The sequence below is a fragment of the Pleurodeles waltl genome, chromosome 1_2, assembly GCF_031143425.1.
Source record: "Pleurodeles waltl isolate 20211129_DDA chromosome 1_2, aPleWal1.hap1.20221129, whole genome shotgun sequence".
Taxonomy (NCBI): Eukaryota; Metazoa; Chordata; class Amphibia; order Caudata; family Salamandridae; genus Pleurodeles; species Pleurodeles waltl.
Window position 1 is genome coordinate 496,748,705 of NC_090437.1, and position 14,588 is coordinate 496,763,292.

The following is a 14,588-nucleotide window of genomic DNA, read 5'->3' on the forward strand; positions in this document are numbered from 1 at the left end:
GAACTCACTATGTTCATTCCTTACAAGACATGCTAATCATATCTGACGCTAAAGAAGCATTGCATTGGCATGCTTTCTGGAACAAGAATGAGGAATTAGGTGTGGCATATCTTATCTCAAAAGTGATCAAGACACAGGGTGCACTTCATTCAAAAGATACAATGCAAAGCCAGGCAATGTTCAATACACTCAGTACAAAATCAGGAAACCTGAAAACACAGTTCGTAGAGTTTGTCAAAGAATATGAAGGAAAATCATAACTTTTCAAGTACTGGGGAAGTGTTTTACACATGATAATTCTCGTGAAAAACTTGATACATGCTGATCGGGAAGGTGATTGAGAGCTGTCCGTGTATACTGTGGTGTTACACATTACTGTATTTCGTGAATTCGATTGCATAAACTACCTGAAATATGGATCCAAGTATGTGGAAAACGTGAAGAAGCTAGAGGTGGAAAATACATACCTCTACAGAAAATTCATCCAAAAATATTTTGTGGTGAAAGTCTGAGAGGGAAGGTTCAATGCTGTGATTCCAGATATGAAACTGTCCGGAGATCACAGAAAAGCTCCAACGGAATCGTTGGTGAGACACATAAAAGTGAAAATTTTGCTCAATAGCAGGTGATTTACTATGAAGTCCTTTCTATTTCCAATGTTTTCAAAGAGATGGCAAATTCAAAATTAATGGACCATCATGAAACTGTTCCTCACCACAAACTTGTGGGAAAGATAGGGGAATGTTTTAATAAACATGTTGATAGCCTTATTCATTTAATGCAGCAATAAGGAAACCCCTTTTAAATGACTGAGCCTATGCAACTACACAACTTCATGACCAAACAATATGTGGATAACAATATAAAGACACATCTACTAGATGTCCTGGAACATGCATCGAAACTATACACAGAACTGAAGCAGGAGAGATTTGTATTGAAAGAGAAAAAGCTGTTTGACATAATCACTAAAGCTAAATTTCCAAGCTTTAATTTCCATAGTAAAAGCTTCATCCAACCAGCCACTACAAAACCGGTTATAAAAAAACAACATTCTCAAGCATGTAGAGAGATAGATGTAGCAAACGGGGTGAATTTATCAAGGACATTCTGTTGTATGATCGTTTTATAACAACCGCATTATTTGATGGAGCTGCTGCAACCAAACCGGTAAAGCACAAACTCATACAGGATCTTGAAAAAACACTTTCACCTGAAGAATTTGAATTCTAAAAGGTGTCCTAATTGAAAACAGCTGTTCTTGTGTACTATATGTCACAATTGCGAATGGTCAAGATTCCATCCCTCCAAAACTTTGGAGAGGTCGTTCAGACTGTTCTATAGATATCAAAGTCAGTGTGCACCTTGGAAGGCCTTCACATTGTCTTTGACAGTTATCTTGAACTATTTGTCGAAGAATGTGAGAGAATGAGATGAATGTTTACAAGTGGAGCAATTGACATTGTCTGGTTCAAAATTTTGACACTTATACCTGTGCAACTGGATAAATTCTAGTCATAAACATCGAACAAGATGAACTTGGAGATATTAACTTGCCAAAACTTTGCTGATGTTTCAGTGAACACTGAGGGCCTCATTAGGAGTGTGGGAGCCCGGGGACCCCCACACTTGCTGTGGTGGTCAGACCGCCACACTCCACCACATTACAACCCTGGTGGGCTGGCAGACTAGGGGGCCGGCGTCATCTCCAGGAACACTGTTCCAGACAGGCTGACGGTGGTCTGAGTTGTATTCAGCCACCACAATGCTAAACTCAGCACTGCTGTGCTGGTTACAACTCAGCTTTCTGCCAGCCTTTCCATGGAGGTCACCCTGCCATGGAAAGGATGGCAGAAAGCTAGTGCCCATGGCCCACAGGGGGCCCTGCACTGACCATGCCCATAGCATGGTCAGTTCAGGGGCCCACCTGCCCAGCACCCTCAGAATGCACACAGTCTGCTTTGCAGACAGTGCATATTCCGATGGTGCTGATGTGCTATAGTACTGGCCTTGGCTTCCTTAAGGGAGCCGCGACCAATACAGCAGCACTGTTCCTGTCGGTCAGCTGGGTGGGAATGGCGTAATATAATGTTCGTATTGGTGAACATTGTAATATGCTTGGGGAGGGTGCCACTGTTAAGGTGGTAGCGTCCTCCCCGCTGGTTTGGTGGTCGGCTCGTCAGAATGCCAAACTCATAATGAGGCCCTGAATTTCCAATTATTGCAGGTGGAATGATTGTCAACAAGGAGTTGGTACCTGCAGAGATATATTCAAAAGGTATGGGCGATATTGTCAAAAAACTTAGCAGCAAATTGGAGGAGGCTGACCTTCATGTTATATCACATGTTGAGTGGGCTGTTGGAAATGGTTCCAACTGAGTCATTGTACTGTCAAATGAAAAATATCTTATTTTTGTGCTACTTAGATTTACTGCAATGTTCATAAATCAAGGATTGTCAGAGTTATGGATATGTTATGGAACAGGCAAGAAAGACATTTAATTCTGCTTCATATCTGTACAAGAAACTTGACCGAGAGATGCCCAATGTTCTTATCAAGGCACATGTTCTTTCGGGCAAAGACACTAGAAGCAAAATTGGATCAAAGCTTGGAGCTTTGACTGCTGAACCTCTGAAGTTTCTAAAAGGATTTGCTGGGACAGAAAAAGAATGTGACTCTAAAGATGTAGAAAAATACCTTGAGCATGTGTGGAAAATGGGTGCTGACTGTCAGACATTTGACGAACTTCAGTAGAGTGAGTTCAAGAGATCAATCCTGCTAAGTGACCTTCCAACTTCTTCATATTCTGTGCATTGTCACATGAAAAGAATGTTCTACTTGATCAGCGAATGTGTAAATGTTTTGGATTGTGCATATGTAGAGAAAGACCTGTGTTGTGCTAAAACGTACAAAATCTCTAAAGCCTCTTCCCACAAAACTTACACATACATGTACTTGCAAAACCTGTGCTGCAGAAAGATTTCCCTGTCAATATGCTCTTATCAAATTTTCAACATTTTGCAAATGTACCACGAGCGATTGCCAAAACAAATAAATAAAGTGAACTATGAAAATGGGTCTAAAACCAGGAGCGATAAACATTTTTTTCATTGTCAGATCATAAACATTGTTTGATGTTTACATAAAAGGATTAAAAACCATTATTATTTGCTTCATTTCTCTATATGCCTCTTCTTCCTCTATTGTAGCTACCATTTTGGAAAATGGCAGAAGGGTTGCTCTGAGGTTTTATTTCTGTCTCTGTAAGACTACTTGGACCACAAAAACCCATTTTTTGACACTAAAATTAAGTATATAGGTCTCATGGTTCCTAAAATAGTACATCATTACTGCAACACAACCACCATTTTTAAAAATGTTCCAGAAACATTGAGCTCGGATCAGTAATGTCTACCCAAGCTAAATTACATCTCTCATGATCCAAAAACACAAATCAAAAATGAAAATCTCTGGACAACAATTTTTTTATAGAGGTATATCAGGGGGCTGGTATTAAATGGTTTTGTAACATTTTATTAAACAGTAATGAAAGAAATCTGCAATGAATACGCTCATGGGGCAATCTTTAAATGGGATTTATAATACAAAACCAAACAGCATTCAAAGATGGCTGCTGCAGATGCATGGGATCCATAGCAGCCATATTTGAATGTATTTGGTACAGTTTTAAAAATATATACCAATATGTCTGCTGCAAATGTGTGCACATTGTCGGCTCCTAAGAAAGTTAAAAAATGTATTGGTAAAGCCAATAAGTTTCAATGGCATGACCTATTGGTTTTGACAATGCCTGTTTGCTATTTAGCTGTCACCAGTTCATCATTTGTATATTTACCATGTGACATTTTGCCTTACACTCTTTTACATTATTAATTCAATATCCCAAACTCTGCTTAGCCTCAAACCCTTAACCCCAAGACCCTTCACCTTTTATGCCAAAATAGTTCACCATTTTTCCTTCTCCATTCACTCCTAAGCCCTTCAACTCTAAGCATGTCACTCTTAAATCTTTCATTCACCACCCAGCCCATCTTCCTCAAACCATCACTTAAAACCTTCACATGTAAATACGTCAATCCTAAAAAAATCACACTTCATCCTTAAATCACTCATCATTCATCTTTAAACTCTTTGCTCTTAAACTCTTCATCATTCTGGGCTAAACCCTTCACCATACACTATTCACCGCTAAACCCCTGACTCCTCAACTCTTCACTCTTGATCATTCATCATTCACCACTAAATCTTCTGTCTATAATATCTAAACACTTCACCATTACATCCTTATACTCTTCACCCTTAGGCATACATTATCACTAACATATATTTGTAGTTGTATTACTTACAATGAAATCATAAACGATGACATGGCCTACAGCAAAAATGCAATCCATTAGAAAATGCTCATGAAGAAATGGTTTGAGAGTGGAATGAAAGCAGCCAGATGGCATTTCCCCCTCCCACAAAACCAGCCCCAAAACCAGCCCAGTGCCAGGCTTTTTTCTTGTGCTTTACATAATTGCTTTTTTAGGCCCTTCCTGTCCCAAGACATGCTTGGATTCCTTTTGTAAGTCACTGTCTACAACATTTTTTGAAAAAAACATTTTCAGAATTATCAGACATTAGAGGCAATCCAAAGTTTGTAGTTTTTCAAATGGCCCATACCCTAGATTGATGGATACTTTTCAAAAATATGTGACTTTTATTCCCTCCTCAATTTCTCTTTACTAGAATGTTCATTATCAAATAATTCATGGGCCACAGGCAGTGAAAACCATTGTAACCCACAGCTTGATTGTTAACTGAGTATCATAGACCTTTATATAAAAAACAAACAGTATTAGTGCAATGATGTTTTATATTTGATTATTTGCCTTCTGTGCAAAATATTACATAGGAAAACCTTGTCACCTGTTTCTCATTTCCTTCACTGTCTTTTATTATTTTATTGGTTAGTTTCTTTTTTAATCCTAAACAATTGACCCCTTGCTTGTGTACTGCTTTCCATGTTCTCCCATTGGTTTCAAATATATTTCCCCTCACAAATTGAACATAGTTAAAAGGCACACATAAAAGAAAATGTATTTTCTTAGGGTAAGAAAAATCCAGCCCGCATCCAGCTGCTTGCTGGGGCACAAACACACAGATCATTTTTCTCACTTTGCATTGTGGATGTTTTCTTAGGCTAAGAGAAAATTTAATAGCACATTGTTCCTTGCTAGATAACTGACAAACTGCCCCTTTCTCTCAGAAAGAGAGAAGCATTGTGGAAGGATGGAATTGTGTATCTGTGTCTCAGTAGGGACTAATTTCTATTTGAGTTTTAGCCTATAAGAAAATCCAAATAATGCCTGTCTTTTTGCTGGGGTGCAGAAACACAGGGGCATATTTATACTCCGTTTGGGCCGAATTAGCGTCGTTTTTTTCGACGCAAATTCGGCGCAAAACTAACGCCATATTTATACTTTGGCGTTAGACGCGTCTAGCGCCAAAGTATGAGGAAAGAGCGTCATTTTTTTACGTGAACGCCTTCCTTGCGTTAATGAGATGCAAGGTAGGCGTTCCCGTCCAAAAAAATGACTGCGACACAAATGCGTCGTATTTATACTCCCAGGCAAAAATCACGCCCGGGAGTAGGCGGGGCAAAAAACCCCGCATTTGCGTCTCTTTTTAACGCCTGGGTCAGGGCAGGCGTTAAGGGACCTGTGGGCTCAAAATGAGCCCACAGCTGCCCTCCCATGCCCCCAGGGACACCCCCTGCCACCCTTGCCCACCCCAGGAGGACACCCAAGGATGGAGGGACCCATCCCAGGGACATTCAGGTAAGTTCAGGTAAGTATACATTTTTATTTTTTTTATATTTTTTTTTGGCATAGGGGGGCCTGATTTGTGCCCCCCTACATGCCTCAATGCCCAATGACCATGCCCAGGGGACATAAGTCCCCTGGGCATGGCCATTGGGCAAGGGGGCATGACTCCTGTCTTTACTAAGACAGGAGTCATGTAAATGGCGTCTGGCCGTCGTTAAAAATGGCGCAAATCGGGTGGAGGCGATTTTTTAGCGTCAACCTGACTTGCACCATTTTTAAGACGCCCTAACGCCATTTTCCCCAACGCCGGCGCTGCCTGGTGTACGTGTTTTTTTTCCACGCACACCAGGCAGCGCCGGTCTGCTAGCGCCGGCTAACGCCATTCAATAAATACGGCGCCCGCATGGCGCTTCAGAATGGCGTTAGCCGGCGCTAAACTTTTTGACACTAAACTGCGTTAGCGCAATTTAGCGTCAAAAAGTATAAATACGGGCCACAATTCCTTCCTCTCACAATGCGTTTTACTGGCAAAGGAACATTTTGAGAGGAAGGAGCTGGCCTCAACATGACAAAATGAACCAGAAAGTGGGATTTGGAAGAGGAGTGGCTGGAATAGTATTAGTCCCATCTGTTCTAAGCTTTACATCCTAAATCATTTAGGGCCTGATTCTAACTTTGGAGGACGGTGTTAAACCGTCCCAAAAGTGGCGGATATACCACCTACCGTATTACGAGTCCTTTATATCCTATGGAACTCGTAATACGGTAGGTGGTATATCCGCCACTTTTGGGACGGTTTAACACCGTCCTCCAAAGTTAGAATCAGGCCCTTATTCTGTTGTTGAGTGGAAGAGATGGTGGGAGGAAGGGTGGGAAGAGCTTGGCTGCTCCTCTTTCTCTCTCTCCCACCTCCCTCCTTTTTCACCTCCTGAAAAGTTGGTCTGGTTAGTAGTTCTGGCTAAGGAGGGGACTGAGGCAGTGATTGTTGCCTTTGGCCACTCTAATAGCCTCACACCTCTGACCCCATCCATGGGAAGTACCTGGGAATAGCTAAGGAATCCCTCCCTGCTTTTCAATATGTTTGTGACATCGCAAGTGATGCCATACACTTATCATTGAGGCAGCCAGAAGTTGGCAATGAGCCACTTCGTTTGGGAGTGTGCTGGCGAGCAGATGAGCTTGGCCAACAACAAACTTCATCCTACTAATGCCACCAATACAACAAGGAGATTGTCCCGCATTGAGGTCTGGCAGGGGTTCAAAACATAAAGATTGAGCAGAATGGCTATTACAGCAGAAAACACACTGCATAAAGAAACAGTAGCCCATTTTCTGCCATAACAATATTGACAATCCTTTGTGGTTGAGCACCAGGGAGGAATAACTAGGCAAGGGCAGACATATGAGATGGAATACATTTTAACAATCTTTAAGTTTGCATTTAGGATTACTACATTGAGTGTCACACAGTTTAGTTTTTTGGGCATATGACAAGAGTGTGAGACTCACAAATTCAGAACTACATTAATGAAGTTGAGAAAAATGCAAATGTCATACTCCAGGTAAGGAGATTAGCATGTGCTCATTCAATTTTTCATCTACACTTTTCACTGGTGGCACTGGCCGAAAAAACTATGGTTTGAATAATAAAGCAGCCAAGCAAGAAAGATGTGAACACAGCACACAAGTGTTTGAATTAGAGTATCAATACATTAGCAGACCTAACCATTCATCACACTCAGCTTTCAGCAGGTCTTATTCTCCACTAGAGAGATATATTGCAAGGGACCTCCAAGACTCAGCTGAAATGTAAAGCTGAAATACCAAAGGCAAGACAACTAATTGAACATATACCATTACTTTCTATACAGTATATAGCCAATAGGAATCACTTTCTAGAGATGATAATAGAATTAATTCAAAATTTAAAAACACTAAGGGCCTCATTATGACTTTGACAGCCTTTTGGGAAGACCACCCAGGTGGCAGCTGCCAAAAGACCGCCATGTTTGTGGTAACCCGACTGCCGTATTGAGAGGCACACTGTGAGGCATGCCAAAAAACAGCCAAATTTCTGAAAGTGCCAGGAAACTGGAGGACGAAAAAGAGGCAGTTCCACCACCAGCACTGCCAGCCTGACAAAATTCTACCCACCAAATTATGATCAACAAATCACCACATTGGTTCTTCCATGGCAGAAAACCATTGGTGGAACGAAACCTTCAGTCACAACTCACTTCTGTCAGAACATACCACCACATTGGATAGTCTGAAACCCCACACCTGACACACATCCACATACCAGATGCACCTACTTACAGCACTATATAACACACCCATACACAGCCCACAATCCTTTGCATCCAGAATGCAATATACCTACACCAAGAAGCCAAAAATTAAAGATTTTGTACATTTCACTCAGCACACACCGCACATCAGCACAACAATCACAATACACACATCACTATCACACACAATCCACCATAACCAACTCACCCTCGCAACGCAGCACTCAAACCTTACCAATTACTTAACACTGCACCCTTACACTCACAACACCCCCACACACTGTCATCACAACCACTACCATGTCCCTACAAAAACACCCAAGTTTCACTGATGACTAGTTGAGGGTCCTGGGGGATGAAATAGTAAGTGTAGAGCCACACCTGTTCGGAGCACAAGTCCAACAAACATCTATTGCCAGGAAAACAGAGTTGTGGCAAAGAATAGTCGACAGGGTCAATTTTGTAGGCAGTCATCCACACACAAGGGAAGACATCAGGAAGAGAGGGAATGACCTACGGGGAGTGTGCATTCCATGGCATCCAGGCACCAGTTAGCTGTATAGAAGATTGGCGGTGGGCCCCCACCTCCTCCCCCTACTTTCACATCATGGGAGGAGAAGGTCTTGGACATACTGCATCTTGAGGGCCTGGCAGGCATTCCTGGGGGACTGGAGTCTGGTAAGTACCCACAACATGTATGTCACACAATTGTCTTGTCCTGCATGCCCCCTCACTACTCAAACCCATCCTAATTAACTAGTTGAGCCAATACACCTCTCCTGAAATCACCTATTGCCCTTCACTGGTATGCCACTGCTCCACTGAGCCTAACTGTTGTCACAGCCGTTGGAAATGGCAGGTTAACTACTGGCTAATCATATGACTATGACTCGCAGAATGCACTAACCCATCATAGTGAAAACCTGGAATGTGCACAACACATGATATGTAATGCATGTACAACTAAATCACTAGCTACATCATCCAGATTGATCTAGTGAATAACGTACATTACAATGACAGCAATGCAATGGCACACTCACAATAGCAAACAAAGCAAAACACAGCTATAGCTAAGTGACCATTAATAATGGCCACAGATCAAATATCCCAAGCCAGAAATAGACTGAGCTGGGTTGTAAAGTCAGATGGCTGAGTCGATGCACATGCACAACATCTAGATAGAGGCAATGTCCCTTGCATATTCACATACTGTGTTCCCACTAGGACACCATTGTGCATTGTGCAGCTTTAATGTGGGAAATCTAGCAAGCCTGACTATTCACTAGGTAACAGAGGTGAACAGTCATGCCAATAATCAGTCACTATCTGATCCCATCTGCACTGCAATCTGTACCAACCTAGTGTAATAACTCTCAACCTTGAGTATGGAAATCAAGTCACAGAGTTGTGTGTACAGCAAAGGTATGCTGTGCATAGCTGTCAATGTCATTGCAGAGAATCATGTTAAGGCACTGTCTGCATCTCACACAAATGCAACAAAACACACATTTTAACCTGAACTCTATATCTGACTCCCTCCACATGTAACCTTGCCATTACCACCATCGAGAGGATACCTGAGACTGTTAGTCTCCTTCTAGATGAAGGCCCTGGTGAGGACAATACATTTGGATGTCTGGAAACTGACCTGGCCCATCTGGGACACCTGGTCAGTCAACGACTCTCAGCTTCACCCTGCCCACATCAACTCCTACCAACCCTGTTGCTTCAACATCACAGGCAACCATTCACCCCCCAAACCTTGTCCCAAGCACTGTATCATTTATTGTGTGCCCCACAGTACAGGTACCTGAGTTTAACCTTGCCACCCCTGACAATGATGGACCTGCAACCACTGGGAGTGGACACACTGTGCCAGGAGCACAGGCACATGGGAGTAGGGTGTGTGGGATGGATGCTGTGGGCCAGAGGATAGGCCCTCTAAGGGACACAACTAACCAGGCACAATCCCCCAAGTCTTGGGAACCTACCAAAGTTCCCAAGACAGGATTGGCCAAATCATCACTATGTTGGGGGAAAATCAAAGTCTGCAGGGGGGCAACCACCAGGAAGACAAGCAGCAGTGGCAGGCACACAATGCCAACATGGCTACCATTGCAGGGGTGCTGAGGGACATCAATCACCCTGATTAGTTTCGCTACACAACATCTGTTGCCTTCTACTAGCAATGTAACATCAGCCCCTTAAACATCTGCAGCTGCTAGTGGAATGGAGGCCCTGCCAGGGGAAGGTCATGCCTCAGATGCCCCTTCTTCTGTAGCTGAAGAATCCCCCTGCAAACATGGACCTCCACCCAGAAATCCAGCAGGAGCAGATGCCGAGACCAAACCCACTGCCAGGAAGTAAACCTCTCCTAATTAGTCTCCCTTGTGTGTCATAGATACACCCTTTTGGCTTTTCTAAAACACTTAAACAATCAAGGTTACACCCCACTTAAACAAAACTGATATTACCAGGCATCTGTCATGTACACTTATGTCTGTCATCAATTCCCATCTACTTCTGACACAGTATTTATCAAGCCAAGGTTGCAGAGCCAAACAGGATCTAGGCAAAACTGTGAGTGAAAGGGAAAGAGGATAGAACATTGCACAAAACATACCTCACATCTGAGAAGTCATTTCCAGAAGTGTAAGTTACCATCTGCTGTAACAATACATGGGGATGCAGAAAAATCTGTCCTGTACACAATACAAACTTTCAGTCGGCATTCACTACTCACTCATAGGCATTGAAGCTCAGATGATGCTAGAATTGACGTGTAATGCCAGCCATCTACTTCTGGTTATACACTTACATCACAACAATAGGTCTACTTCACATACGTGTGTGTCAGTTGAAGTACTGATTGATGAGATCTGACCTAGAGTCACCTGCTTCATCATCCTCTGGCTCTTCATCATTTGGCATATCAGCATTTCCAGCCACAGGTTCAGCTGCCTCACGCTCATCTGGTATCAATGGTATCTGACATCTCAGGGCTAGATTGCGGAGCATGCAACAGGCAACTATTATCTGACATACCTTGTGGGGCGAATAGAGGAGGGCTCCTCCAGATAAGTCGAGGCACCTAAATCTTGCCTTAAGGAGCCCAAACGTCTGCTCAACTACACATCTTGTCCTTCCAAGGGCCACATTGTAGAGGACTTCCCATGGCCTGGTTGGGTACCTCACTGATGTGAACAGCCAAGGACGGTTTGGATAGCCAGAGTCACCTGTGAACACATTGTGAAAACAACACAAACGTATGTGTGACATGTAATAATGTGATGGCAGGAGACATGAATTGTAAACACACAGTTCAATGGTAATTTACCAACCAGCCAGGCCCTCTCTGTGCAGAGTCATGTCATAAGCAGTGGGACATTTCTGTTTCTCATGATGAAGGAATCACGCAAAGATCTGAGATACTTGGCTGTGTCTTGAGAGATGTACATTCAGGTGGCGTGTCTGTGATTCCTGGAGGACATTCACGGTGCACTGGCAGGCCTACAGAGATCCGTCCAGTCTCTGTCCTCCACACTGATAGCAGCCAGTCACCCTTCGTCTTCTGTCCCCCTCCACCTTCCTTTTCCCAATCCCAAACCCCTCTTCCCCACCCCAGCCAAAGCACACAGACAGACAAGCATGCATCCAGCTCAAAATCCAAGGGTAGCTCAGACAAACACAAGCACCACAGGACACACCACTGACATACACACAAGCATCATACACCTGCAGACACATCAACATTCACAACCTGCCCTGACACGCCACCACCTCTAGCATCACAGACACAACACCGGACACATCTGCAGACACCACGCCAACAATCACAGATCCAACCACTACACTTATCTCACTCACAGACATCTGGATAGCAGACCCTTAGACATCCACCCAGTCACCACATGCATAAACACCACATCCACGGACATGCCTACATGCAGTGCATTCACCATACCTGCAGTCACCACCCCAACAGACAGTCATCCATCCACCATGGCATCTCCCAGCACCTCCATCCACCTCCTCCCAAGACACATAAATGCCCACACTCACTCACCTAAAGGACACCCACCATCCACAAGCATACCTCGCACAAACATGCACCCACATCCACAACAACACGTCAGACAACCACTCCCTCTCTCCACACCCAAACCCTTTTGCCATGATCGTCGCCGTGTGTCAAACAAAGCTTCCCTCTCAGAGTTTACCCTTTTCCCTACTCCTCTCCCACGCTGTGATACCCCTAAATGTTCTGTGTCCTTCCCCAACTCTGTCCTTTCCACCTCCAATACCTCCCCTGTCCCCCCTGCAAGTACCAATGCACCTCCCCCTCCAAGAAGTCAACCCCTTCCAAGAGTACCCAACCCTCCCCTCAGCCTTGAACTAAACCCCCTCTCCCAAGCCAAAACTCAAAGGTCCCCCTCCTAATCCAAAGCCCAAACCCTCCCTCTGGGCCCCTCTAATCCCTAAGGTGCCTGCCTGCCCCATTGATGCCCCTACCTGTGGAGGTTGCATGGTAGTCAGAAGTCAATCAAGTTGGGGGCACACAGATGTGGGTTGTGTGCATGTTGTACATTAATTTATTGGACTGGCTTTTGGCCTTGGACATTATTAGTATTTATTTACAATCAATATATATTTGGACCATCCTGTTTTTGGTTTCAACGTTATATCTTTGTCCTGCATTTCTTTACTTAGGGCACTTTGGTCTTGGCTGACATTGTTTGTGTGTGAGCATTTGTGTGTCACTGGTAGCTGTGCTTCCTGTTTTGTCAGGACAGCATGTGCAGAGCATTTGTCCCCAGTGATGGGTGTGTGTTGTGTGATGGCCATGTGTATGTTGGGGACATGTTGTTGTGTTGGTTTTGAGTGGTGTTTGTGTTGACATGTGTTAGTGGCAGTGTTGTGTGACTGTTTGCGTAAGTGTGTGTGGAGAATGCTATGTCAGTTACTTTGTGATGTGTTTGCAGGGTATGTCAGTCATATGCTACATTGTTTGGATGTGTGGCTGTGTGTGTTCGTTCCCTAGTGCTGGTACGTAGAGTTGTACGTATGAATTGTCAAGTGGGAGTGTCTATTGTGGGTAGATGCCAATGCTTTGCTGAATTTGTGATTGTGGTGTAGTTGTGTCATTTGGTGGTTTTGTGTGTTGTTGTGTGTGTCTGGGGCTTGGTGTGTGTTTTGATGTTTGTGCGTGTGATGGCCGTAGTGTGTGTAATATGTTTGTGCGGGTGTGTATGTGGCTATTTGTGAGTGTACGTGTCAGTGTGGGGTTACATGTGTGTGTCACCCTCGTCACACATTCCCGATATGTATGGTGTGTGTTTGTAGGTGGTTTGACATTTTACAACAGTGACAGGTAAGTGTGAACTCATGGTTGCTGTCATCGTCGCTGATTCCAAAGTCGTTGGGCGAGCAGGAGGAGCAGGAAGATGTGTAATTCAGGTTTAATGGCTGCCTGGGACGAGTATGGCTTCCTGAAGGTGAGTGTCTCCTTTTATACAGTTGGTTTCCGTCTGGGTTTCTGTGGTGGTGCAACCGCAGCGGAAACCTTGGCGGTGTGCAGCCTTGTAATCTGTCAGGCGGAAACATGGTCTACATCAGCCTGCAGGTGGCTACCGTCATCCATGGCGGCCTCACCGCACTGGCGGTACCAGCAGTGCTGTGGCTTATTCTGTTGTAAGTACTGCCATGGTCATAATTTGGCAATCTTCTCCGCCAGCCTGTTGGCAGTTCAACTGCCACCACCAACATGTCGGTCCTGATACAGCCAAACTCATAATGACCCCCTAAGTGTCAGTTTAATGTACAAAATAAAACTCTGAACAAGCTTCAGTACGCAACTTGGGTTGCCATTCCTCTACATACATATTAAACCTCATACTTCTACTTCCTAGATTTAAACTACACAGATCAATGGAGTCTTGAATTTGTAGCCTGCATTTGCTTTTGTCCATCTTTCTGGACTAAACTGCTGTCTAACAAAGATTTTCAGCTTGACAGGTCAGAACTGTCTACACGTTTTAAAGTCTACATGAAGGCAACCCTAAATGTGACGTAAATGTGTAATAGCAAGGGCAGCTGGTACTCTGTGAAAGTGGTGGGGTGAGTGAAGTGCCCCACCGCTTCCCAGAAAGCAAGATAAAACACCCACTCTCTCCAAAAGCCCAAAGTAAAATACTTACTCCCTCCAAAAGCCCAAAATAAAACATCCCCTCCCTCAAAAAGCCCAAAATAAAACATCCCCTCCCTCTAAAAGCCCCAAAAAATCAACTGCTCCAACATTTAAAATAAATAATATAAACGGTACTTACCCATGGCTCCACATCCTCTTCAGTGTTCTGAATCTGCAGTCTTCTGTGGCACTAGAAGAAGTCGAGCATCCCTAACCAATCTGGATGCTGCACCCATGCTATTAACTAGCATTAGAGAAGTGTCTGGAATGGATGG